We start from the raw sequence: 27,083 nt of genomic DNA, 5'->3' as shown, positions 1-27,083 counted from the left end.
GCCCAGCCCCACCTTCGAGTTCTAAGACAAGAGGTGGCTCTTATGCTACTAAAAGGAGCGGTAGAACGGGTTCCGGTGGCACAGGAAGGACAAGGGGTTTATTCCCGGTTCTTCGTCGTCAAGAAGCCAAATGGAAAATGGAGGCCCATTCTCGACCTGAGGGTACTCAACAAATGGATAAAGAACTCAAAATTCAAAATGCTAAAGCTCCAGGAGGTTATCAGGTCAGTGCAACCCATGGATTATCTGTCGTCGCTAGATCTTCAGGACGCATATTTTCATATCCCAATACGTCCACGACACAGGAGATATTTAAGGTTCGTCGTCGGGCAAAAGCATTTTCAGTTCAAGGACGTTCACCAAGTGCTTGGCCCCCATAGCGGCCCATTTAAGGAAGGACGGTCACCATGTCTATCCATATTTAGACGACTGGCTGGTCAGAGGCTCGTCCATGGAACATACACAAAACAGTCTGGGGGCCACGATGTCCCTTTTACAGGAACTGGGCTTCGCGATAAACTTCAGCAAGTCCTCCGTAGAGCCCTCGAGGACCTTGGTCTTTCTAGGAGCGGAGTTTCATACGCACACAGGCCTTGTAAGACCATCCAGCGAAAGAACACAGAAGCTACAAAGCAAGGCGTCGGAATGGAAATGCGGTACCAGGGTGTTGGTGCGCAAATACATGTCCCTGCTAGGGACTATGTCGTCCTGCATTCCGTTGATAAACAACTGCCGCCTGTTTGAGACCTTGCCAGGAATTTCTAGCGGACCGTTGGATGCAGAGCCAAGGTCACTGGTCCGACAGCCTGGTCATCGACGAACAACTGGTACAAGCACTCCGCTGGTGGAGAGTTTCTACTCATCTAACGAAAGGAATGCCTCTGGTGGAACCGGAGTTCCAGAAGACGGTGGTGACGGATGCATCGCTGAGCAGATGGGGAGCTCATCTGGAGACGTTACAAGTTCAAGGCCGGTGGTCGTTAGAAGAGTCCTCCCTGCATATCAACCTGCTAGAACTGAGAGCAGTGCGGTGGGCTCTAAAATCTTTTCTTCCTCAACTGAGAGACTCTGTGGTGCGTGTCATGACGGACAACACGACTACAATGTTTTACTTAAGGAAACAAGGAGGAACACGTTCCAGGTCCCTGTCGACGGAGGCACAGAAAATCTGGCATTGGGCCCTGCAACACAACATGCTAATCTTGGCGTTCCACCTACCAGGCGTGAAAAATGTGGAGGCAGATGCCCTCAGCAGGGAAATGAACGAGGTTCACGAATGGGTGCTGAACGACCAGCAACTACAACATGCATTCAAGAAGTGGGGACATCCTTCCATCGATCTGTTCGCGACGAAGGACAACAGAAAATGCCCGCAGTATGCAAGCAGATGGCCTCAGCAGGGCTCACTGGGAGATGCGTTCTCCTTCCCATGGACAAACAAATTCCTGTACGCATTCCCTCCTTTTCCTCTTATCCGGAGGACGTTGCAATGGATCCTCAAGTACCCATGTCGGGTGATTTTGGTAGCCCCGTATTGGGCCAGACAAGTGTGGTTCTCAGACCTGCTGCACTTGGCTGCGGCGGAGCCAATGAGGTTCAAGAAGATCCCCAACCTTCTGTCTCGACAGGAGGGTATCGTCTGGCATCACGACCCGGACAGCCTCAAGTTGACGGCCTGGCTCCTGACTTCGCCGAATTTGGCCAGCTAGCGATTCCAGAGGAGTGTCGTCGTATTCTGCAAGCGGCAAGAGCACCTTCCACAAACACTTCATACTCATACAAATGGAGGAGTTTCTGTCAGTGGTGTGGGGATCAACCAGGTTTGGATCCTCAGCCGATTATGCCGGAACAGCTCCTTCCATACTTGCTGTTCTTAGCTCAAAAGGGCTTATCGGTGTCGTCGATAAAAGTACACCTGGCCGCCATCTCCAGGTTTACGCGTCAACGACATTCTGCACCGTTATTCAGCGACCGCCTGATTAAGCACTTTTTTAAAGGGTTGTTCAGGAGTTTCCCTCCCGAGAAGAGATTTCCTCCGGTGTGGAGCCTCAATCTCGTGTTAGCGTCTCTTATGAAACCTCCTTTTGAACCAATGTCATCGTCGTCTCTAAAGTTTTTGTCCTGGAAATTGGCCTTCCTGGTGGCCATCACTTCAGCCCGACGTATTTCGGAAATCCAAGCTCTAATGGTAGACCCACCATACTTAAGGTTTTTTAAGAACAAGGTGGTCCTTGCCACTAACCCACAGTTCATACCGAAAGCGCCTTCAGTGTTCCATAAACATTCCTCTATTGTCTTACCTACGTTTTTTCCAGAGCCATTCTCGGGAGCGGAGCGCACGTTACACACATTAAACGTGAAGAGGGCTCTCAAGTTTTATCTTCATCGCACGCAACCTTTCAGGGAAACGAGGCAATTGTTAGTGGCCTATGGTCTGGGTGCTAAAGGCAAAGCCATTTCAAAACAAGGACTGTCAAGATGGGTATCGTCTACCATTTCGTACTGCCATTCCAAGGCTGGAAAGCCTCTTTTGCGACGCCCAAGAGCTCATTCCACTAGAGCGACGGCATCGTCAACGGCGCTGTGGTCTGGAGTCCCTCTGGGGGACATCTGCATGGCGGCTACCTGGGCGGCTACACACACTTTTACCCGCCATTACTGCCTGTCACAACAACATGCCGAAGATACTCGGATGGGACAGGCGGTGCTTCGACACCTATTCCAATAAGGTAAGCCCCGGTTGAGGGGTTAGATCTGGTTGCAATTATGATTGAATATTGTTCGTTCTCTATGCTAACTATTGCCGAGGGGTGCACGACCATAGAGAACTAGCATTGTGAGGAAAGTATGTGAGTTTGCATGCACGCCTCCTCTCTTCGGGATGGTACTGCTATGTAATCTATTCTAAGCATGTGAATCCATGAAAGATCCAATGCTGGAGAAGGGAATAGTTTCTTACCTGTAACTCCATTTCTCCAGCATTGGTATCTTTCATGGATTCACATGCGCCCGCCTGCCTCCCCTGGCCATGCAAACTGGTACCCCCACTACTTTGGGGGCCGAAATCTGAGGGAGCGCGGGGGCGGGTCCTGTATTTATATCATGGCGTCCTGACGGCGCGGGCACGCATGATACAAAACGAGGTGGATAGGACGCATAAGCGTCGAAAAAGTTTTCCTACGGGAAAGGGTCTATATAATGTCCCTGGGATTCCCAGCCTGACGACGGGGAATATTCTAAGCATGTGAATCCATGAAAGATACCAATGCTGGAGAAATGGAGTTACAGGTAAGAAACTATTCCCTTCTAGTAGCTTGCAGGGCATAACCACCTTGCCTGTGTTTTGATGTCATAGGAGTTCTGTGGGCGACTGGCTACACCCTCTTTTCTCCCACACCTCTTTTTCCTCATTTGCTGCCCCATCTTGGAGTTCTATTATTTGTGATACGGGCTTTGTATTATACCCTTCTGGGAGATCTTCCTCTACGTTTTTCTGTATCAAGTACTCGCCTGTTCTTTCTTTCGTTCGGTAAGACGCCTCCTTGGTGGCAGCGTCCACTGCCAGGTTCCCCAAAGAGAGAAAACCAGTGTTTGTGTGGGCCTGGCATTTCATGATGGCTACAATTGTAGGGTCTTTCAAAGCTTCTATCATTTCCTTGAGCAATTCCGCGTGTTGCACTGGTGACCCATCTGCGCTGTGAAATTCCCTTCTCCCTTATCGGGCCAGTCCGCCGTGCACTGTGGTAGTCATGTATGCCGAGTCTGTGTAGATTGTGACAGCACACCCTTTGGCGGCATGTAAGGCTTCAATAAGTGCTACCAGTTTGGCAGCCTGTGCTGAGTAATGGGCTGGTAATCGCTGCTGTACTAGCACTTCATATTCCTCTTCCTCCAGTCTTACAACAGCTATTTCCAAGTGTATCTCTCCTGTCTGAGTTTATGGATGCTGATCCATCTATGAAATATATTTCACCTTCAGCTAGTGCGTTTTCACTTACTGTTGGTGTGTCCCCCTCCTCACCTCTAAGTTGCACAGTCGTGCACTTGCATGTCTTCCACGTGCATGTTTCTGTGATGAATCTTGCAGGGTTCACTGTTTTGCATCTCACTATGTGTATGTTTGCACTGGACAAAATTATTTCATACGCTGTGGCTCTCTGCGTTGTGAGTGTGCTTTTTGACCTTTCCAATATAGCGAATAGGGAATGCTCCACGAACAGTGTCACGGAACATCCCATTACTATTGCTGCACTTTTCTCAATTGCGAACGCTGCGGCTGCAAGAGATTTCTCGCAAACGAAGTGTCCTTGCATTACTGCATCCAGTCTTCCACTGTAATAGGCCAGTGGCTTATGTCCCAAAGATGTTTTTTGTGTCAGTACTGCTGTCATGAGTGCCCCTTTGCAATGTGAGAACAGATAAAACTCACGCTCATAGTCTGGGTTCGCGAGTACTGGCACGTTTGAAATGAGCTCTTTAAGTGTTGTGAAGGCATCATCCAGTTCCGCTGACCATTATATTTCTATGTTTTCTGAGCTTCTTTGAGTCCCTGCAGTAATGGCCTTGTGTATGCTGCATAATCTAATATCCATGCTCGGCAGTAGTTAAACATGCAGAGAAATTTCTGCATTTCCTTCACTGTTTTTGGCCTGATTACTGCTCTAATGGCAGCCACTCTGTCGTATGATTCTCTTACTGTCTTTTGAAATTAGTTGTCCCAGGTACAGCACTTCCTCTTGACAATATTGTAACTTTGCTTTATCCACCTTGTAACCTTTGTGGGCCAACAATGTCAAGAGTGTAATAGAATCTTTCCTGCACTCCTCATTTTTTTCAGCAAACCATCCACGTACTGAATAATTGTGCTGTCTGTGACCACATTTCTTAGATCTTCGTGTAGAATTCTGTTAAATATACTTGGGCTTTCACAGTACCCCTGGGGTAGTCTGCAATGTTTGTACCTTTTTCCTCCCAGTGTAAATGCTGTTGGATATCGAGACTCTTCCGCAAGTGGTACTGAGAAGAATGCGTTCTTCAAATCGACCACTGTGAAGCGAGACGCATCTTTCGGGATGCTGCATAGAATTGATGCAGGATTGGGGACTAATGGGAACTCTTTTTGAATGACGTCATTGGGTGGCCGTAGATCTTGGATCATCCTCCAAGCCCCGCCTTCTGCTTTTTTAATGGGATAGATACAGGTATTGCATGGTGAATATGATGGTACTATTATTCCCTGTGCTAACAATGCGGTATTGTTTCTTTTATCCCCTTTTCTGCTTCCCAAGACAGGGGGGTACTGTTATACTCTGGGTAATAATGCTCCTTGTTTGAGTTTTATCGTAACTGGTGTCACCTCATGCAACAGTCCCACATCATGTGGGCTGGTAGTCCACAGGTCACCCGGCACTGATTGCATGTCATTGTCAAAGAATGAAGGTGGTGCTCCTACCACTGCCATCAGTTGCACTGGTACCTGTCTTGTCTGTATCATAATATCACATGGGATTGCTATTTCCATTATTATTTCCCCATCACTATCTGAGTCTGTAAAGAGGTCTTCATCTGATAAATCTCGCAGTGCAATGACGGCATTGATGCACAACACTGTGCGCCACTTCGAGCCATGTATGTCCATTGCAGTGACCGCTATTCTTTGTGCTGAGACCTGAACTGCATGCAAGTCTAACAACATCACTGTTCCTGGCACTAGTTTAGTTTATTATTTATAGAGCGCACCAGACCCTGGGGCATCAGGGCGCAAAAGACAAGAATATCCTCAACTTAGTTACAAGTACATGATAAATAGGAAAATACAGACATCAGCGATGTTACAATAGGCAGGTATAAACAAGGCAGGATCAAGGTCAAGGAGCAATGAAATAACAGGGTGCATGTAGTCATAGGGTTACAATATACAGTTATGTGCAGTGTGACTTATCAGGTCAAGTGGCACCAGGAACATTGCATACCTGGGCGTGCTATGGGGGGAAAAACAAATTCTGCAGGCACCCTCCACTCTAGGTGCTTCAATTCTGGGACCACCCGTGCCAGTGTTTTTAACCCCTGGATAAACATGTCTGGGTCCACTGGTATTCTTGTTCTAAGGATCCCTTTCCCGCTGATCCGTTACACCCTCTTGCCTTTGAAATGTCGGACCCCCCTTTTTTTTTTGTTGTTTTTTTGTGTGCAGGTTTTAGAAAAAAGGAGAGAGAAAAAAGCGTTTTCTATTTTTTACACAGAGTCTTACTCTTCTAAGACTCTTACTTATATTGTCCCTTATTTCACTTATTCCCAGTACTAGTCAAGATAGCACTATGCGGTGCCACCTTCTACCCCCTTGCAGAGCTAGGTTCCCGTCTTCCTTTACCTCGTAATCCTTTTAACTTATCCTAATAGCTACATGCAGCAGAAAGAGGAGTATTAAATCAACAGTTAATCTATCCCTAAGAGAACCCCCTTTAGTTTATCCTAACCTCGTACACTTCTATCAATATCCGACATCTATTCATGTCACTCGCACTTAATACTCAGGTGCCCGTCTTGATCTGAGACTCTCCGGACTAGGTCGGTCCAGGCGGCGGTGCCTCACACTCAATGGCCGCCCCCAGCGAGCGATACTAAGGGCTTTTTGAAGTGGGACCCGTCCCCTCTAGCCCTACTGCATGCGCACGTCTAAGCATACCTGTTGCCGTAGGCGGGCAGCTCTCTGAGGGGGCGCACTGTGCGTCTCCCCTGTGGCCGGGGATGTCGCGTGCCAAAAGGGGACAAAAAGCCGAATCACGTCTAAGGCATCACCACTTGAAAGTAAGCGTCCCTCAAAAGGCATATAACACTCCCTAATGGGTCAGCTTATTACTAGTATGATTTGGGTGCTGTTCAGGATCAGGGTGAGTGTCATATCCCCATACGAGCTGAAAGCCATCCCATATTAGATAGGCTCCTTCTTTGACCATCTTGGTTCCATTCCCCATGTCGGTTCCATTCCCTCCCCCCTCATTCATATGCATATATATATTTCTGAGGCTTGTGGAATCTGCCTAGATCACATGCTGTGCATAGGCCGACATCTAGTGGAAGCTGCGGAGTATTACAGTTTGTTTTACAAAACTCGAAAATTGGCGTTGACGCAGGGCGTGCCAGTAATACTATCCCTAGTGTGACGTCCACTGTACCCAAGATCCCTCACGCGTCTAGGATCTTCAAATTGTTTTTTTCCGCCATACTGGTCGGAAGCATTTTGCGGAGTCCCCTGGCCTTAGCCATACTTTTGCTAAAATATCGATTAATTTACATCCTTTCCCCATCCCAACGTCGAACTTCGACACTCGACGCCGGCTTGGAGAAGAATTTGACCGTCAGCTGCTGCACGACGGATTTGGGCCTCGGAAGGCCTCTGGCCGGGCCTTGGAAGGCCTCTGGCCTCAGCCCTGCAAGTAGGGAGAGTGGGGGGTTGGACATACCCTACACTCTTGGTATATAGGTACACCTTATACATTTCCTACACTTACCAGCCCGCTGCCTCAAGGTGCGTATGGAGGGTACCCCTTTTCAATTCTGCCCCAAGTGCTATCGCAAATACCCTTGGGTCGACAGGCACGCCACGTGCAATCTCTGCTTGCCGAGGGACCACCCCGAGGCGAACTGCAGAGCGTGTAGTAGGTTTAAACCTAAGACACTTAAGGACTGTTCGACGAAGCGTTGGGCCCACCACGCCAGGCAGGTGGCCATGGCAGCGGAGGGCGCCTTCAGCGATGGCAGCGACGCCGTGCTCTCGGACGGCGAGGGCACGCCTTCAGCGATGGCAGCAACGCCGTGCTCTCGGACGGCGAGGGCATTACGGCGTCGAAAGACAGCCGAGCGCAGGTCCCCGACCTCGGAAGGTCGTCCGACAGGGCGGCTATCGAGAAGACCCCCGGCGACACAAGCGCTTCACACACCACTCACACAAAACACACGAAGTCCAACCGAGACTCGACGACGTCGAGTTCTCGGAAAGAGGCACATATAGAACGGTCCGAATCGGTGTCCTCTGGGCGTTCTCGATCGAGATTGCCGCATGACTCCAGGCAATCATCCACTCTTGCCAAGAGTGCCTCGCTCCCTAAGCTAACAGAAGTTCGATCGTCGGAGGACGAAGACAACTTCCACCCCCAGGCTGCTCTCCAGGAGTCGGAGCCCGCAGACAAGATCAGCGCGGCCCCACGTTCGAAGGACAGGGACTCTACCCCCGATCCTCGACGCCAGGCGTCGAAAACCTCCAGAACCACAAAGGGACAGGCAAAACACTTTTCCACTCACGGGGAGGGGGAAAAACAGCAGAAGCAGCCACTGCACTCTTCCACACCTGTGAAACACTCCACTCCTCCTAAACAGACAGACAAGCCCAAGTCTGCTGCTATTTCTAAAACCAGCAAATCTACTCAGGATAAGTCTCCTAGACTTTCTGAGAGTCATTCCCAGTTCCAAAGAATGGTCGAGTGATGACATAAATAGGGTCATGTCAAGGATGTCTTCTTTGGCAGACTTTTATGATAAAAATGCAGACATTTCCTTTCATATAATCCACAAGAGGCTACAACCTCAGGCTCTAATGATCCTATCCCCCCGAGTAAGAAGCCCCGGTTTGAGACGCCTATGAGGTCTGCGGACCCCTTCGATGTACAACCATACTCGCAGTATCAAGGAGAGACTTCCTTTGATGAGGACCAAGAATTTGGCATGGTAGAAGAGCAAACCGGGATGGGCTACTATGGAGATGATGAGGACCAAGAAGAGGAAGACCCTGAAACCTACAGAGTAGATTCCCCGGTAGAGAAGGAAGCCCCGGTTACCGACTCCCCTGTCGATAACCAACCGCTCCTGAACGAGGTTCTCGCACGAGCAGCAGAACATTTCCATATTGACACCCACGGTGTCCAGGAAGAGAGGGACTTCGCCGAGGAGTTAGTGGGAGAAAGGAGGCCTGTTGCCCAGACCATCCCTATCCTTAAGTCTATTCAGCGAAGAATAGACCCGTCCCTGGTGAACCCGAACCTCACCAGAGCAGTCAATCCCAGAGTTGAAAAACTTTTCAGGGCAGCCCAGTCTGACCCTCTCTATATAATAGGACATCTGAAGCCAGACTCCCTGGTTGTCACTAACACTCGTAAGAGGGCTGGAACACCCTTGCATCGTCCGAAGCTCCTCCAGACAAGGAAAGCAAAAAACTATATGGTTTCGGCAGGAAAGTAGCCTCAACGTCCGCCTATCAGGCAAGGATTGCAAACTCCACCACCCTGTTGGCCAGCTACAACTGCCATCAGTGGGAAGAAGTCGCGGCACTCATAGCCTCTGCACCAGAACCCTTGAAGGGCCAGTTGGCACTAATTTCCGCAGAGGGTAGAGCCGGGTCTGGTTGCATTTTAAAAGCAACTTTTGACGCCGCGGACAACGCAGGCAGATTGATAGCAGAAGGTACTGTTATCAAGAGACATGCGTGGTTATAGCAGTCTGGTTTTAAGGCAAAAACCCAGGCATCCTTGTTGGACAAACCGGTGGAAGCCGATCTGTTTGGTAAGGCGGTCGAGGACGCGCTGAAGAATGCCAAGGACGAATATGAGACACTCAAGTCCCTTGGCCAGTTAACCAATAAACCCCCTAACCAGAGAGGGAATGGAAATGTTCGTCGCCCACGCGGCCAAAATTACCAGAGAGGATCAAACTATTCCCAGGGGCAGGGTACACAGTGGAACAACAGCCAACAGTTTACCCAGGGTTACGGCAGGGGTAATAGGAGAGGACGTGGTAAAGGCAGAGGCAGCCCCAGTAGAGGAGGCGGCACGCCTCCACCAAAGCAGTGACGCTCAGTTCAGGGTCCTTTCTCACGCAACCCCAGTAGGGGGACGCATTTCCAACTTCACCCAGGCTTGGGAAGGGATCACATCAGACAGATGGGTGCTGTCAACAGTATCCACACAAAGAGTACACTCTTTAGAACATCAGAAGATTCTCCTCGAGGAGATCGCCAATCTGCTAGCAAAGGACGCGATAGAACTCGTCCCGGGACACCAGGTAAACAAGGGTATTTATTCAACTTACTTCCTTGTGCCAAAAAAAGATTTCACAATGCGCCCAGTATTGGACTTACGGCCTGCCAACAAGTATGTCAAGCCCCAAAAGTTTCGAATGTCTACACTACAAGAGGTAATCCCCCTCCTAAAAAAGGGGGATTATATTGCAACCTTGGATATGAAAGATGCCTATTTTCATATTTCCATGTTCCCAGCGCACAGAAGGTACTTGCGCTTCAAGGTGGACAGTCGGCACTACCAGTTCAAGGTACTGTCCTTCGTGATAGCTTCGGCACCAAGGGTATTCACCAAGGTACTGGCGGTGGCGGCTGCACACCTACGCAGGGAGGCAATCCCGGTGTACCCTTATCTGGACGACTGGCTCATAACGGGGGAAACCCTAGTAATTTGCAGAACAAACATTCAAAGGACTATCGACCTCCTCCACGAATTAGGCTTCTCAATCAATGAGAAAAAGTCAAGCCTGGTGCCAAGCACCTCCAAACAGTTCCTAGGAGCAATCCTAGATACTCAAGAGGGGTTGACATTTCCTTCAGAGGAAAGAATTCGGAATATACTACTGCAAATTCCGCGTTATCAGTCCGGTCACCAAATAACGGTATGCAAAGCAATGCGTTTGCTGGGCATGATGGCGTCATGTATTTACCTGGTCCCCCACGCACGCCTGCGCATGCGTCCCATGCAGGAATGGTTGGCGAAACAGTGGTCTCAGGCAAGCGGTCAGTGGGACGATCTAGTGGTCGTTTCGCCAACACTAGTACAAAGCCTTCACTGGTGGACAAGAGAGAATCTTGCACAGGGTAAACCCTTTTACGATCCCGAAGTACAGGCAGTAGTCACTACCGATGCATGTCTGACGAGGTGGGGAGCTCACCATCTCCACCACACAGCTCAGGGTCTCTGGTCTCCCTCAGTGGCCAAGAACCACATCAACCTGCTAGAGCTTCTGGCAGTATTCAGAGCGCTTCAAGCGTTCAAGCCCTACCTACTAAACCTGTCAGTGCAAATCCGGACGGACAGCACGACAGCCATGTTCTACCTGAACAAGCAAGGAGGGACTCGTTCGCCAAATCTGTCCAAGCTTGCCCAGAAAATCTGGATATGGGCACTCAGACGGAACATCTTCCTGTCATCACAACATGTTCCAGGGGAGCTCAATTCCCTAGCGGAAGCTCTGAGCAGAGACTCCCTCCCAGAGGAACACGAATGGGTTCTACACAGAGAGGTCGTAGAAGATATCTTCTCTCAGTGGGGTTTCCCCACTATAGACTTATTCGCCACAAGCGAAAACAGACAATGATCAGGATTTGCATCCAGGTTTCCCCAACCAGACTCCCAGGGGAACGCCCTGTGGATGAACTGGTCAGGGATGTTAGCATACGCTTTTCCACCAACTCCTCTCATCAGGAAGGTGGTCAACAAGAAGGTCAAACAGTGCATCAGCAACCCAACTCAATGAACCTGGCAGCATGGCTCCTGAGGTCATAGAGTTTGGACATCTCAATTTACCACAGAGGTGTATGGACATCCTAAAGGAATCTAGGAAACCAAACACAAGGCACTGCTACTTTGACAAGTGGAAGAGATTTGTTATCTGGTGCCAGAGTAGACAAATCAACCCAGTTGATTGCACTCCTTCCACTATTGTTACATACATGCTCCACCTGCTAGATGCAGGATTGGTTTTTAACTCACTGAAAGTACACCTGGCAGACCTGTCGGCATACACCACTTCCCATAACAAGGTCTCGTGGTGGAAAGTACCAGTAGTTAAAGCCTTCATGGAAGGAGTAAAGAGACTTCACCCTCCTATTTCAAACCCACCACCAGGGTGGGACCTTAATGTGGTGCTATCTAAGATCATGGGCCCTCCCTTTCGAGCCCATGCATAAAAGCAGTCTCAAACACCTGACTTATAAAACGGCCTTCTCAGTAGCTATTACTTCTATAAGAAGGGTCAGTGAAATTCAGGCCCTGTCAGTGAAATTCAGGCCCTGTCAGTGCAGGATCCCTTCTTTACTGCTCATAAAGACAAACTGGTTTTAGATCTAAATTCCACGTAAACCAGTCCATCAAGCTTCCGGCTTTCTTCCAGGACCCTCAAAGCTCGGCTTAGGTGAAACTACACACCCTAGATGTGCGTAGGGCGGTCCTCTACTATGTAAATAAAACCAGACCGCTAAGGAAAACAGATCAACTGTTTGTCTCCGTATCTACAGGCAGAGAGGGGGATCGCGTCTCTAAAGGTGCTATCTCGAAGTGGATTATTAACTGTATCCAGCTGCGTTACTCACTCTCTGAAAGAACTCTGCCTTTCACGCCAAGAGCCCACTCTACTAGAGGCATTGGGGCCACTCTGGCTTTCATTGCAAATGTACCCCTTGACACCATTTGCAAAGCAGCTACTTGAAGCTCTATTCACACTTTTACTCCGCATTACTGCATTGACACCCATTCCAAGGCAGATACACAAGTGGGACAAGCGGTTCTGAGACACTTATTTGCTCATGACCCTTCTCACATCCCACCTCCTTCAGGTACTGCTCGCTAATCTATGCACAGCATGTGATCTAAGCAGATTCCACAAGCCTCAGAAGGGATACATTACTCACTGTAATCGTATTTCTGATGCTTGTATCTGCTTAGATTCACATGCGACCCACCCTTCCTCCCCTCTGAGAGAAGGCGCATGGTTGCTTGTAGTCTTACCTTTCTATCTATCTGCTTGGATTATCTGTACTCGCGCTACTCCTCATGCTACCTCATGTCAGAAAAAATACAATCTGAGGATCCTAGAAGCGCGAGGGATCTTGGGTACAGTGGACGTCACACTAGGGATAGTATTACTGGCACGCCCTGTGTCGACACCCATTTTCGAGTTTCGAAAAACAAACTGTAATACTCCGCAGCTTCCACTAGATGTCGGCCTATGCACAGCATGTGATCTAAGCAGATACAAGCATCAGAAATACGATTACGGTGAGTAATGTATCCCATATATGACCTGCACTCCGGATGAGTATGCTAGGGTGGGAGAGAGCCTCCAAGGGATGTGTAGGGCATGGATGCCCATCAAGGGGACACCAACATAGGATGAAGCAGTAGCTAATGAGGAACGCGAAAGGTTGGGTGAGTTCCAATATTCGTTACTTAAGTGAGGCTCATGACTCGTCAGCAGCCCCCATGCACCTGGGCCCAGGAGGCAGGGTGGCTGCGGATCGACACGTAGGGCTGCACGGCTCACCTTGTAGCATAACGTAGACTCCATTTTGTAATACACTTAGACTCCATTTTGAGTATACTGAACCCAGGCCTCTGTGGAACAGGCTTCCTGAAGAAGCTGCACCTCACACCCCACTCGTCCGCACACAGCGAGCCCTGCACTTGCCCCCCCGCACTCCCCTCCCCGCAGCCTCCCTCCCATGGTAGATCCGTTGAAGGCCCGTTCTCACGAGCAACTAGATGCAAACAAGTACCAGAACAAACACTGTATCATTTACCTTCCGCAGTACATCATTGCCCTGGCGGTGACCTGACTTTTAGTTGGGGTCTGGGAAAGAACAAAGTCGTCCTATCAAGTATTCCTCGACCCTGCGCAGACCCCCCACACCCATGATATATGGTGCTCATGAACCCCCCCCAACCCTGTTCCCCCAGCTAAAGTGTTAAACATGAATGTTAATCCTGTAAGTGATTTCAATCCGGCACTCAACTAAGTCAACGCCTAGTATGGGATTCCCAATGGAAACCCTTATTTATATATTTGTATGTCAAAAGTTCATTTAATTCTGGATGATGTACCCTTATATAACGCCCCTCTCTTTGAATCCTCCCAGTCTCACTGAACCAAGAAATAGGTTTGTTTTGCAAATTAAAAGATTTATTTGAAGAACTGAACAATACATATATTATACTTTTATGAATAATATCTGAATATCACACTTCTCCAGCATGGGGTCTGGCATGGATTCACATGCTCATGAATATTCCCCGTCGTCAGGCTGGGAATCCTCGGTAAAGAAAAAACCAGTATCAGTTTCGTTTCTGATCTGTCTTTCGTAGTAATAACCAATCACTGGTCTCTGCGTCATACTGACCACAGCCAATGACTGCCCTCTACCTAAGCACCGCCTCTGGCAGCCATCTTCAGATTTTTACCGCACGTTCATGTGTTGGGATCCTCGTGCTATTGCTCTCGAGCGTTAGTGCTTTTTTTCGCGCTTTTTCACAAAAAACTTCAATTTTTTCGGTCAAAAGAGCCTCAAGCTCCACCGATCCTACATCCGATCAACGGGGACCCGTGTCGGATTCGTCTGTGCCCCTCAAGGGTGAAGATTTCGTCGAGCTACACTTCGGAGGACTCCAGAAGCTTCTCAGGCCCGGTCTCGGAGATGGCCCAGGAGAAGGGAAGCTCGACGCCCGGAAAGCTGTTCAGGGTCTGCCCTGGATGCCAGCTGCAGAACGTCTTTAAGGAAGACGAACACTCTTTCTGCCTTTACTGCCTTCATGAGGACAAGACGCACGTGGAGAAGGACTGTGCGTTTTGCGGCAACATGTCGGAACGGACCATGAAGGACCGTCATCAACGTCTCGCCAACTGGCTGGAGGGTAAGAGCCCGTCTGGCGAGAAGAAGAAGAAATCCGAGCGATCTTCTAAGACCTTTGAGGGCGCCCCGGCGACGGGGGCCCAACATAAGGCCAAGCACCGCGAGTCCGCTGGCACCGGGAGCGCCGAACGGTCGGGCTCTACGGGCGCCAGGCAGGGCGCACCCTCCCCGGCACCATCAACCACGAGCCAACGCTCTGGGTCGGGTAAGAGGAAGGCCGAGCACCCGGCGAAGCTCCTGGAGAGGCCCCGGTCGAGCTCTAAGGCAGAGGAGGAGCGTGGCAGTGCCCCCTCCCTCAAGGATAAGGCGGTGAGCGCACCTAAGGTGGTGAAGGCCTTGATCCATCCGACCAAGCCCTCTATCGAAACGGTCGCGGCGGCCCTGGCTCAGCCTGTGGAGGCTGCGCCAGTGGTGGCGACCTCAGGGCCCAGAATCTCCCTGCCTCCTCGGAGGGAGTCTTCTTTTGTGCCCATCGATAGGACCCCCGTGAAACCCTCCGTGGGGAAGAAGAAGGGGGGGCAGGGCGTCGTCGTAGATTCGGCCTCAACCTCAGAAGAGGAGCTGATCGAGGTCTTAAGCCACGGCCTAGGCGTGGAACAAGGCCAGCCCGTCGGAATGGACCCCGACGCGGGTGACGACGACGACATCGTCGAGGATACCGACGGGGCCCCTGCTCGCCCGTCGGATTCCCCTCTGCCAGCGCCGCGAGACAACTCGGCGGCCATTTTGTTGGCCATACAGTCGTTATGCACCGAGATAAGGACGAGGCTACCGTTACCGACGGAGGAACCTCTCCCGTCGGGGGATCCAGAACCGGGACCTTCTGGTGTTCCCCCTACCAAGAAAAGAAGGATCCATCCTCCACCTCCTTTTCAACCGTCGCGCCCCGTCCAGCCCTCCTCCCCGTCCACCCGAGGGGATGATACGGGGACTGACACGGCAGCGACGGGTACGGACGACGAGGCATACGACGAGGATTTTCCGTCGTCGCCTCCCACCAGGGCTTCTCCGCCCGACGAGATCGGATCTTTCCACTCCATGATCTCCAGGGCTTCCAAGCTTTTTCAACTCTGCCCTGAGGAGAAGAAAAAGGAAGGCTTCCTTTATCAGCGGCGCGAGGCCAAGAGGAAGACGGTCCTCGCAGTGCCTCTGTTGGACGACATTTGGGATGAGGGCCTTTCCCTCCTCAAGAACCCTTCCACTACGCCAGCTAGAAGAGACCGGTACGAGAAAAAGTACCGGGTCCCGGACACGGCCCCCCTATGCCTCCGGGCGCAGCCTACCCCGGACTCCGTCGTCTCCGCGGCAGCCAGGAAGAAAGCGGGGGGGGGGTGCGGCCTCCACATCGACTTCCCCGCCGGACGGCGAGGGGAAGAAATTGGATGCTATGGGACGTAGAGTCATCTTGTCGGCAGCGACGACGATTAAAGCGGCCAACGCCTTGGCTATCGTGGCCCGCTACGACAGGGAGCTCTGGTACAAGATAGCTCCCCTGCTGGATTTTCTGCCGGACGACAAGAGGGCGGAGGCCCTTGAGATCCTCCAGGAAGGTGAAGTGGCTTCGGACCACGCCATCACCGTGGCGACGGACATCGCCGACACTGGGTTCCGCCAGCTGGGCAACGGCTTTTGCCTTCGACGTCGTGGATGGCTCAAAGCTACGGACTTTCGGCAGGACGTCCAGACCAGAGTCCTGGACATGCCCTTCGACGGGAACAACCTGTTTGGGAAGACAGTGGACGATTCCCTTCAGGCCATCAAGGCGGATACTGAGACGGCCCGGGCCCTTGGAGTCCTGCAGCAACGACGGACGCCCTTTCGGAGCGGCGGAGGCAAGGACGCCTCCAAAGGTTCCGGCGGCGGTTTCGCTTCCTACCGTCAAGCGGCCCGCTCGTCGTCGCAAGAGGCCTACAGAGGACGAGGCAAGTCTAGCGGACCCCGCCGTCGCCGCCAAGGAGGTCAAGGCGGCAAGGCCGCGTCCAAGCAGGATTGAACCGGCCGTGGGGTCGGGCCCCCACCGAAGCACCCCGGTGGGAGGCCGGCTGGCGGGCTTCGTCAGCGTGTGGGAGTCCATCTCCACCGACCGTTGGGTGCTGGACGCCCTGGCCCGGGGCCACGTGCTCGAGTTTCAAAGAAGGTGCCCGCGCGTCCCCCCCGTGGCCAGGAAAGAACTTCACGTCCCTCAACTTCTCCTGGAGGTAAAGGCGATGCTCAGAAAGGGCGCCATCGAACTCGTCCCAAAGAGGCTTCGGGGCTCCGGAGTCTACTCGCGATACTTCCTCGTGAAGAAGAAGACGGGAGGATGGCGCCCCATCCTGGACCTGCGACGGCTGAACAAGTTCATCAAGGCGCAGAAGTTCCGGATGGTCACCCTCCAGCACGTCCTAGGTCAACTGGAGGAAGGAGACTTCCTATCGTCGTTGGATTTGGAGGATGCCTACTTCCACATTCCCATCCTAAAGGGGCACCGAAAATTCCTCAGGTTCGTGGTCCAAGGGCGTCATTACCAGTTCAAAGCCCTTCCCTTCGGACTACGGTCGGCACCCAGGGTATTCACCAAGTGCCTCGCACCGGTGGCGGCGCAGCTGCGCCGCGAGGGGATTCACGTCTACCCCTACCTGGACGACTGGCTCATCCGCGCCAAGACGAAGGAGCTCGCCGTGGTCCACACGGCAAGGACCTTCCAACTCCTCACGGACCTGGGATTCTCCGTGAATTACGCCAAATCCCACCTGGTGCCCGCGCAAGTCGCACTGTTTCTGGGAGCGAGGCTCGACACAGTGTCCCTTCTGGCCTCCCCGTCGGAGGAGAGGACCAGGACCATCTTGGGCAAGGTGCAACGGATGTTGGTGGCCGACGCGGCCAAAGTGAGATCCATCAAGTCCCTCCTCGGGATGATGTCTTCCTGCATCTACCTCATTCCCATGTGCAGGCTCCGGATGCGCCCGTTGCAAGAATTCCTGGATGCGCGCTGGATCCAGACGACGGGCAGCTTCGAGGAAAGGATCAAGCTCGACGAGAATTTCCGACGAGCGATACGGTGGTGGGGCACCCGCGCGCATCTGACGGCGGGCATGGACTTCCAGACCCCAGCCCACCAGGAGACTGTGACCACGGATGCCTCCCTGGAAGGGTGGGGAGCGCACACCGAAAATCTGCACGCGAGGGGACTCTGGCTCCCGACGGAGAAGTCCCTGCATATCAACGTCCTGGAGCTCCGTGCAGTGTTTTGGGCCCTCAGGTCCTTCCTTTCGTCCCTCAAGGGCAAGGTGGTGAGGATCTTCACCGACAACACCACCACCATGTTTTACATCAGGAAACAGGGCGGAACCAGGTCCCCAGCGCTGTCCAAGGAGGCGCAGGACCTGTGGCATTGGGCCGTCGCCCAAGGGATTTTTCTGGTGCCGTTTCATCTGGCAGGGATAAAAAACACCATCGCCGACTCACTCAGCAGGGAGCTGCGCTCGTGCCACGAGTGGGAACTACGGCAGGATCTGGTGGATCGCCTCTTCCGACGGTGGGGCACACCCCAGATCGACCTGTTCGCGACGGCGACGAACACCAAGTGCCGGAGGTTTGCCAGCAGGTTTCCCCAGACGAGGAGCATGGGCGATGCTTTCTCGTTCCCCTGGGAGGGCCTGTTCCTCTACGCGTTCCCTCCCTTGCCTCTGCTAATCCGGCTCGTCAACCAGCTCAAGAGGTCACGGTGCAGGATGATCCTCGTCGCACCTGCGTGGCCGAGGCAGATATGGTTCCCGGACCTTCTGGACTTGTCAGCGTCCCCGCCGATCAAGCTGCCGGCGGACGCGGATCTACTCTCCAGGGAAGGAGGCGCCATCCTCCACCACGACCCGAAGTCGCTGAACTTGCAGGCCTGGCTCCTGCAGCGCTAGAGTTTGGAGGATACGACATACCGGCCGATTGCAGAGAGGTTCTTGCAAAGGCCAGGGCGTCCTCGACTCTTAAATGCTACGGACACAAATGGAAGAGGTTCTCTGTCTGGTGCCACGCGCAGAAGATTAACCCTCTACGGATTACGGCTCCCCAAGTACTGCCGTACCTGCTGACGCTGGCCAAAGCTGGTTTGGCACACGCGTCCATCAAGATTCATCTTGCTGCGATCTCCCGATACACCAGAACCACGGGGCGGACGTCCTTGTGGTCTCATCGTCTGGTGAAAGAGTTCAGGAAGGGACTGTTCAGATCGTTCCCGCCGGTGAAGGCTCCGGCCCCGGCGTGGGAGCTCAACGTGGTGCTGACCAAGCTCATGGGACCTCCGTTCGAGCCTCTGCACTCGGCCCCGTTGAAGTTTCTATCGTGGAAAACAGCTTTTCTTGTGGCCATCACCTCCGCACGACGAGTGGGAGAGATCCAGGCCCTTTCCTGCAAGGCCCCGTACTTGACTTTCCACGACACGAGGGTAGTGCTCAGGACGCACCCCTCCTTCATGCCCAAGGTACCGTCGGACTTCCATCTCAACGAACCCTTGGTGTTGCCTGTGTTCTTCCCGTCGCCTTCGTCGCCGGCTGAGAGGACTTTGCACTCGCTGGATGTAGCTAGAGCGCTGAAGTTCTACGTGGACCGCACAAAGGGTTTTCGGAAGACGTCACAACTCTTTGTGAACTTTGGACCTGTCAATCAGGGGAAGGCTCTCTCGAAGGCTTCCATCTCCAGATGGCTCTCCGGCTGTATCATGTACTGTCACCGGTTGGCAAACCGACCGCTGCCTGGCCGTCCGAGAGCCCATTCCACCAGAGCGATCGCAGCTACCACGGCGTTCCTATCTGGTGTGCCCCTGCTGGACATATGCAGGGCTGCTACGTGGAGGTCGACGCACACCTTCACGAAATTCTACTGCGTCGACCGGGATTCCAGGGAGGAGTCCAGGGTCGGCCAAGCAGTGCTGCGCAACCTGTTCGCCTGAGGTGAGCCTGGTGAGGAGGTAAGATGCTTAATGTTGAGTTGATGTGATGCTTAATGTTGAGCCTTTGCCACCTCCCGTGGTTGTGCATGTGTGTACTGCTATGTATTCTTTATTCATGAGCATGTGAATCCATGCCAGACCCCATGCTGGAGAAGGAACAAGTTACTTACCTGTAACTGTTGTTCTCCAGCATGGGTCTGGCATGGATTCACATGCGAACCCTCCCGCCTACCCCTCTGCGGCTCTTCACTTGGTCATACTGCCACTTCACGTGCTTCCAAATCTGAAGATGGCTGCCAGAGGCGGTGCTTAGGTAGAGGGCAGTCATTGGCTGTGGTCAGTATGACGCAGAGACCAGTGATTGGTTATTACTACGAAAGACAGATCAGAAACGAAACTGATACTGGTTTTTTCTTTACCGAGGATTCCCAGCCTGACGACGGGGAATATTCATGAGCATGTGAATCCATGCCAGACCCATGCTGGAGAACAACAGTTACAGGTAAGTAACTTGTTCCTTATGAATATGAACAATGATCAGCAATGGGTAAGATTACAATATCAACAATCTCTTTAATCAATTAGGAGGATTAATGTAGCAGAGAATACTTTGTGCGGTTCAAAGAAATGCACTGATAGGAAAGAATGCAACACAGAAATAAGACTAGATATGACTTCAATCAAAAGACAATATGATCACTCTTTTCCCTGTGACTACTCCCTCCCCCCCCTATGCAATATGAAGAGATGGAATGAGGACACACAGGTATCAGGAATAACAATCAACAATGCAGTTCAATTCCCCCCAGCAAGTTTAGAGAGAACAGGAATGCTTTAAAAACAGGTCAGAATGCTTTTGAATGTGATTTGCAATGAATGGGGAAAATGCTAAAATTGATTTTAATTCGCTAAATGGGATGCAGAACTAGTGAGAGTTGCTTTGGATTGGTTCAGGTCCACACTAGCAATGCAGATGGAGAACGAAATTCAGAAGTTGAAATCAAGAAATGGCTATTTTTACATATGGTGAAATTGGGCCGAATTACAAATTCGCTGCAATTTTTCCACGTGTGGGAAACGCGATTACGGAAAAACTATAAGGAACGGGAATGTCGTTTTGGGTTTGAAAGCTGAGGAATTTAGCTTCAAAATGACATTTAAATTTCGTTTCTAGGATGTACGGTTCAAAAGTTAGAGGTTTTAGTCGAGGAAGATTTTTCAGAAAAGATTCAAAATGAAAGATGCGCTTTAAAGATTAGGAACCAAGATGGACTTATACTAAGGAGCTATGAAAGTACAAGATGCTGTGCACCAGGACACTTGACTTTCTTCAGAAAATATCAGGGCACAGATGATTATCGCTACAATTATCACAGACTATATAACGAGAAGGATTCAGGATGGGCACAATATTCTATAATGCACTTCTGGATAGGTTGAAATGGATTGAATAGATTACTTTAAGAGAGGACTATGGACAGTTCTATACTAAATACTCACTTCTATGGCTTTGGAATGGAATGGGCCCGTCAAAGATCTGGTCAAAGGTTTGGACTTCACTCGCCACTGGACAGGATCAGGGCACCTGGACTCTGCTCTCAGCAAGGCACTCTGGTCTGTGCGGCCTCTTGGATTGGATCTGACGGGTTGGTTCTGGATACAGCTCTGCTCTATGGGTCTGGATCTTGGTTCTAGCACAAGTTCTTGGCCAGAAGCAAAACCGCTCAGCCAGGCTGTTGGATTTTGTGGTGCCCCTTGGAAGTTTAGGGGTTAAAATCAGGTTTGCAAGATTTTTAAAAGCCTGCTGAAAAGGGTTCAGCTTTTTGGATTAGGCCTCTGCTTCAGGGTTCTAGAGTCTGGATCTGGAGTCTGGTTCTTCCTGCAGGGTGCTTCGCCAGGGGATCAGTTGATGTGTGAGAAAGTGTGTCCGTGGGTCCTCAACAGTCCCTATTTATCCATTTTCCAAAGTGAGTGGGGAGGCTGATTGTCTATGCCCAACCCTCTAAGGATCTGATAGGTCAGAGAATTCCCTGTCCCCTGATTTGAGAAGGGAACAGTGTGTCATCATGTGTCATAGTCATGCTGCCATTTACAACCTAGGGAAGAACCTCCCCTTTGCTTTTACTTAGAAAATCTATTTTTCTCGAAAAACATATTTCCCATATGCACAACTTGTGTATATTACATATACACATCACAGATTAATTAAGGCACGTCTCTGTTCAAGGCCCATGTTCCTATGAGTTTTGGTTCACAAATGAGTTTTTTCCCGCTTTTGGTTGGTTACACATTTTTGGATCTGTACAATTTTTTACATATACATGCACATACCCTCTGGTCATACTTCTGTAATTTTTCATGGTCCTAGCACAACCACACTAGCTACAATATTAAAAACCTATGTGGTTCAGTCTCAGAACATCGCACAGATTCCAGATTAGTTTTAAACTGTGAACACATTTTTCATTTTAATAATCTTTAAGTTTCATATTTTTGTCAGTTCGGTACACTATTTTAGAAGTATTTTCCTTAAACATATATTTAATCCAATGTCAAATCCACATTTTCAGTCTGGCCCACCTCCAAGGTTTTGGCTGAGTCAGAGAGTCACATGGCTTGTCTTCCTGCCAGGGCAGTTTATATTGACGCCCCAAATTAGCATCTCCATTCAGCTCAAGGGAGCCCTTTGTCTGCACTCACAGCAACAGGCCAGGGTGCCCCTCCCAGTTCCTTTTCACACCAGCCTACCAGTTTCTTAGCAGAGCACAGGAGAACAGATTCCTTTGTTTAGGGAGGATGTGTGGAATGTGTTTGAAGCCCAGTGTGGGAAACTTTAACTTTTAACACAATGTCTGAAATTGTCTTATCCTAAAATATAACTTACATTTTTAACAAATACATCAAACTATTTCTTCAAGCCTTTTCAGAATATAGTTTTGAATTGTAGCCACCTCTTAGGCTTCTGATAGCAAGTCTTTCATTGGCATAGTTTGAGTTCAATGTACAACTTTACACATGACAGGTTGTAAATCGCCAGCTTCTGACAGAGGTGAGTAACGGTACCACACCCATTTTTGACAGATTTCTTCTAGCTCAATCATCCTCAAAAGTGGACTTTGTTCAGCTAATATATACTTCTGTGGACATTGTATTTATGTGGATTCTCGAAGTAGAATGATGTTTATCACCCAACAAGGAGATTGTATCTTTTTGGGTGGTTTGTGAGCCATGATTTTTGCAAATTTGACAGCCAGGGAAAAAACTGATTTTTAAAACAGCTGTGTTTCTTTTGCAATGATTTTACTCTGTGGGTAACCAAATGATGGGTTTTGGCAGTGGTCTCCTGTGTTCCCACTGACATAGACAAAAGTGTATGGCGGCCTATTTTTCAGATGTTTACTGCGCACTTTCTGGTGCTTTTTAGCGAGCAGCATGCTTTCCGGTGGCCATTCTGATGTTTCTGCTGCAAGCAATGCACAGTAATGTTGCAGGGCCTGGACTAGTGGGTTGAAACATCCCACAATCCCTGGGTCTCCCAGCCTTATCCAAGGCTGCTAAGCCTTTTGCTAAAAGGCTCAAAACCCATAGTGCCAGTTGCTCATGTTATTATGGTACGAACCCCGCCTACCCACAGGACATTTCCATGTAAGGGTGTCAAGCGTATGGACATCCGAATCCTCCTTTTACTGACCAATGTTTGCTGCTAGTGTAAAACGATTAAAAGAGCAATATATATAATGCTTGTGTATAGTATGATTGAGAGCGTTGTGATATTTGTGGGTTATTAGACGTTCTGAGCCACATTCGCTGTGGTTGAAATGATGGACAAACTTGTTGTTTCTCCAATCCTTGAATCACAAATCCTAAGTATGTGTTTAAAACTGTGACGTGTCACTGAGACCCATGCATTCACCAACCAGGTTTGACCTAACGTTTTGTGTACATTTTTTCCCCCGTGGAATCAAAACAACAGAGTAATGAATGTTATATGATGTAATGTTAATAAAAACCTTTCATTGTATTGATTCAGTAAACACGAGTATATGTGAATTATAAAAATGTGCCCTTTACATAATGCCCCCAGCCACTCGGCCCTGTAATAGCATCCATGCTGTTCCGTGAACAGGGACCCGCGAAAAGTTACAAGGCCATCTCCCCCTCCTTCTCGAGAGCTGCACATCTAACCCCCCCCTCCTCCCCTCAAGGCTCGCCGGGGCTCGAAGGGCCCCCGGTATTCTGTTGTTGAAACAGTACAGCTACACCACCCTGCATTCCTGCTGGACCCGCACCAAGCGTTTACCTTCCCCCATGCCTCCGACGCCAGATGCCACCATAAAATCACTATGTGCCGCCCTGGCCAGGCCAAGGGGAATTACAACCCACACAACCCCAACTTCCATCGCCTTTTGAGGTATTAGCTATGTGCCCCCTCCGACCCAACGCTATTTCAGTTCACCCTAAGTTTAATGGGCCATAGAAATAGTTATTCACCCTTGTACCAACATACCGTAAAACTATCACTCACTACATCTAACAGAATAGAATGATGAAAATAGCCTAACTCGTGCCCCCTGACAAGACACCTGGGCCCATGAGATTGGATCCTTTGTTAATATCAACTTTATGATGATGTATAAAGGAAGCCTCGTATTGCATACTGTTTTCCTGTGTCCCCTCCCTGGTACTAGATTGATGTGTTAAAGGTTTTAAATACCACCTTGACATAGACGAGTGTGATAAATGTGTATGAGTGGCCGCAAGGGCAAGTTTTAGTATTGAAGTAGTGAATCTCCTTGGAAAGCCTGTGTCCTGGCACCTCACCCCGATGAGCCCGGCTGACCCAAGCACTCTGTGATGCCACCACGTGGATCCCCGCCAATCATGGAGCACTGTGCCTGCAGCCGACATAGTAGCTAGTCATCGCCATCCAATCCCAAAGCCTATGTGGCCCCTATAGCTTAGCTCATACATGATGTGTATTTGTAATATAAATGACGGTCTTTGCTATTGTCAGACAGAGCGCTCTCGGAGTTTGCAGAGTCCTTTGCATGCCCTATATTGATTTAGATAAAAATACTTTTACTCTCAACCGCACTTGGTCTTGGTCTCATTCCCTCCAGGGGTGTGTCCATCATTGACTCTCATTGGGGAGTGTTATATGCCTTTTGGGGGATGCTTACTTTCACGTCCTCCCTCTTGTCCCCATGACTGAGGCCCAGGAACACAGAATCTGCATCACTGCAACCAGACAGAAGACCGCTGGACCCTCGTCTTCTAACCAAAGGTACTGTTCTGACTTGGGGTACCTACCTCGGTGTCTGTAGCTTGCTCGTCTCAGTTGAGACTTGCAGTAGCTGCTTTGCTAGAGTTCATTTCAGCTCTACCCTTCACAAGTGTAACAGCTTGTGCCCATACAGTGATTTTTCTTCAACAAACTCTAACTTTGTGCAAGACTTTTTAGTATCTAAAAAGTGCCTCGGCTCCATAGACTTTGCTCCAATAGACTTTGGCTGTCCTGGCTCCATGCAGACTCTTCTGTTTCATTTGACTTTGATTCTTACTGTCCCACGTGTGCTATATTGGTTTTAAACTAATATTGGTGGGAAAGGTTTTTATCTAAACTTCATTGGAAAATGTAAAGTGCTCACATGCTCCATTAACCTTTCCTTTCTACAAACCTCAGAATTTACAAAGTGATGTATAAATGCAATTACTGTCCTAGTTGGTGAAGTCACCTCTGGGTGTAGGAGGTGTGTAAGAAGCATCTCTAAAGAGTATATACTAATCGTTGTGTTAATTCTGAACAAGTATTTTGAAGTGTATTTGATTGCTGCATATATTGCCCTTTTAAAGAATGCTTTACAAACTACTTTTAAATAATTATTTATTGCATAAACCTTGAGTTTAGGTGTTACTTAGCCAATTGTATTGGTGGGTTTCTTTGCTCCAGCACACATTTACCCCTCTTGAGAAATGTCTGGCTGCTCAGTCACACTACCAACTTGTGTAGTACAGACCTTTACCAATAGGTGGGTTACCTAATACTAAGAGGACAAGGTTTGTGTAGTCTTCCTCCAGGGTTACTACATCAATTCTTGCCTAACAATGAACACGAAATGCCAGTGTTGGAAACGCTTTAAACAATGTGACAAAATAAATAGCTCTCAGCGGTACCTCTTATGCTTTGTTTATAATCCTTGGCCAAAAGGACACAATTTACTGTTGTGGGTCACTGAGGACTCAAGGGAATAGCTGTTGAAACAGTTAATTCTCTTTTCTTTATTAAGCTACAGCTAATTAATGTTACCACTACTCCCTCCCAGAGTGTTCAAGAGAAGCAGTATAGGTGTAGTGAGTTGGTGCAGGTGTAAACATATTTGCATTTGCAGTGAATCCTGCCGTTGGGCATACATTTTGGTCTGTCCTTCCGTTCTCCAACTTGGATCCACATTTCTATTCATATACACCAGATAGCAAGACTACTGAACAATGTTTATTAATGACAAACCTTTTCTTAACGCACAATAAATACATTATTTTTGAAGGAAAGTTAAAATAGCAAACCTATTCCTACATTGTTACTATAGTAAATAAAACACAAACGAGAAAACCAGCAAGAAATGAAAACCTGAGAAGAAAATTGTCACTTTAAGGCAGCAAATTGCTACTGCCTTCCATCATGCACTGTACTGCCAATAGGAGCAAGTTCTTTGAAGTAAAATAATTTTTTCACATGGAGGTTTGGGAAGCTTTTTAACTTTACACAACATTTCTCAGCTTTATAAACCGCATAAAACCTGTGGAGGAAAACTTTTTTTCCGCATTTTGTTGTCTTGTACTTTTTATCACTGCAGTGAGGGAGAAAAAATAGGTAGTCGTAGCCTATGCACAGATGATATCCCCGACAAACACACTGTATAGGAGTGTCCCATTTGCTGGAAAATGCCATACAGGAAAGCTAAGAGAGAGGGCCTCTGGCTCAAGGCAAAGCTGTATCTTCCCTTATGAGATGCAATACACACGCTGTGGAAACAACCCTAGTACTTCTGGCCTAGATTTGACTTGTCTGTGTGGAATTTCTTTTTAAAAAGATGTGTAACGGATTTCCATCTGCGAGAAGGGGTAATCTCCCAGATTTTTTAAATATAAAGAGCTTAAGTGAATGGATTCTGCCATGCAAGTCAGATCTGCTGAAACGGTCTCATTTCCAGACAGTGTTCTGTGTTTTAAAAACAGGTTTTGGTAGGTGTTCGGTGTGCATATTTGAATTTACCAACCTCTTTATACGATGCCCAATGTATATTTTGTGCTGGACAACAGTAATTGCCAAATGCGACAGGGACATGGATGTAACACAGTCCGAGCAGCCCAGGGACCTCTCTAAACCTGGGGTAGTTGACCTGCAGGGCATAGCCAGATATATTTGACATTGCGTTTGCTGATTAGTACAACTGCCCAGTAGTCATCTATCCTCGCCAT

General features: G+C 49.5%; 1 protein-coding gene across 1 annotated transcript in view; it reads left to right on the top strand.

The window, feature by feature from the left end:
- The window catches only part of SYF2 (SYF2 pre-mRNA splicing factor), a 309,231-nt gene that overhangs the window by 258,745 nt on the left and 23,403 nt on the right, over window positions 1–27,083 (top strand). The window lies entirely within an intron of this gene.

Source organism: Ambystoma mexicanum, chromosome 2q, assembly GCF_040938575.1.
Source record: "Ambystoma mexicanum isolate Mex_15411 chromosome 2q, UKY_AmexF1_1, whole genome shotgun sequence".
NCBI classification, from domain to species: Eukaryota; Metazoa; Chordata; class Amphibia; order Caudata; family Ambystomatidae; genus Ambystoma; species Ambystoma mexicanum.
Note: the sequence above shows the minus strand (reverse complement) of the source record. Positions and strands in the feature narration are given on the sequence as shown.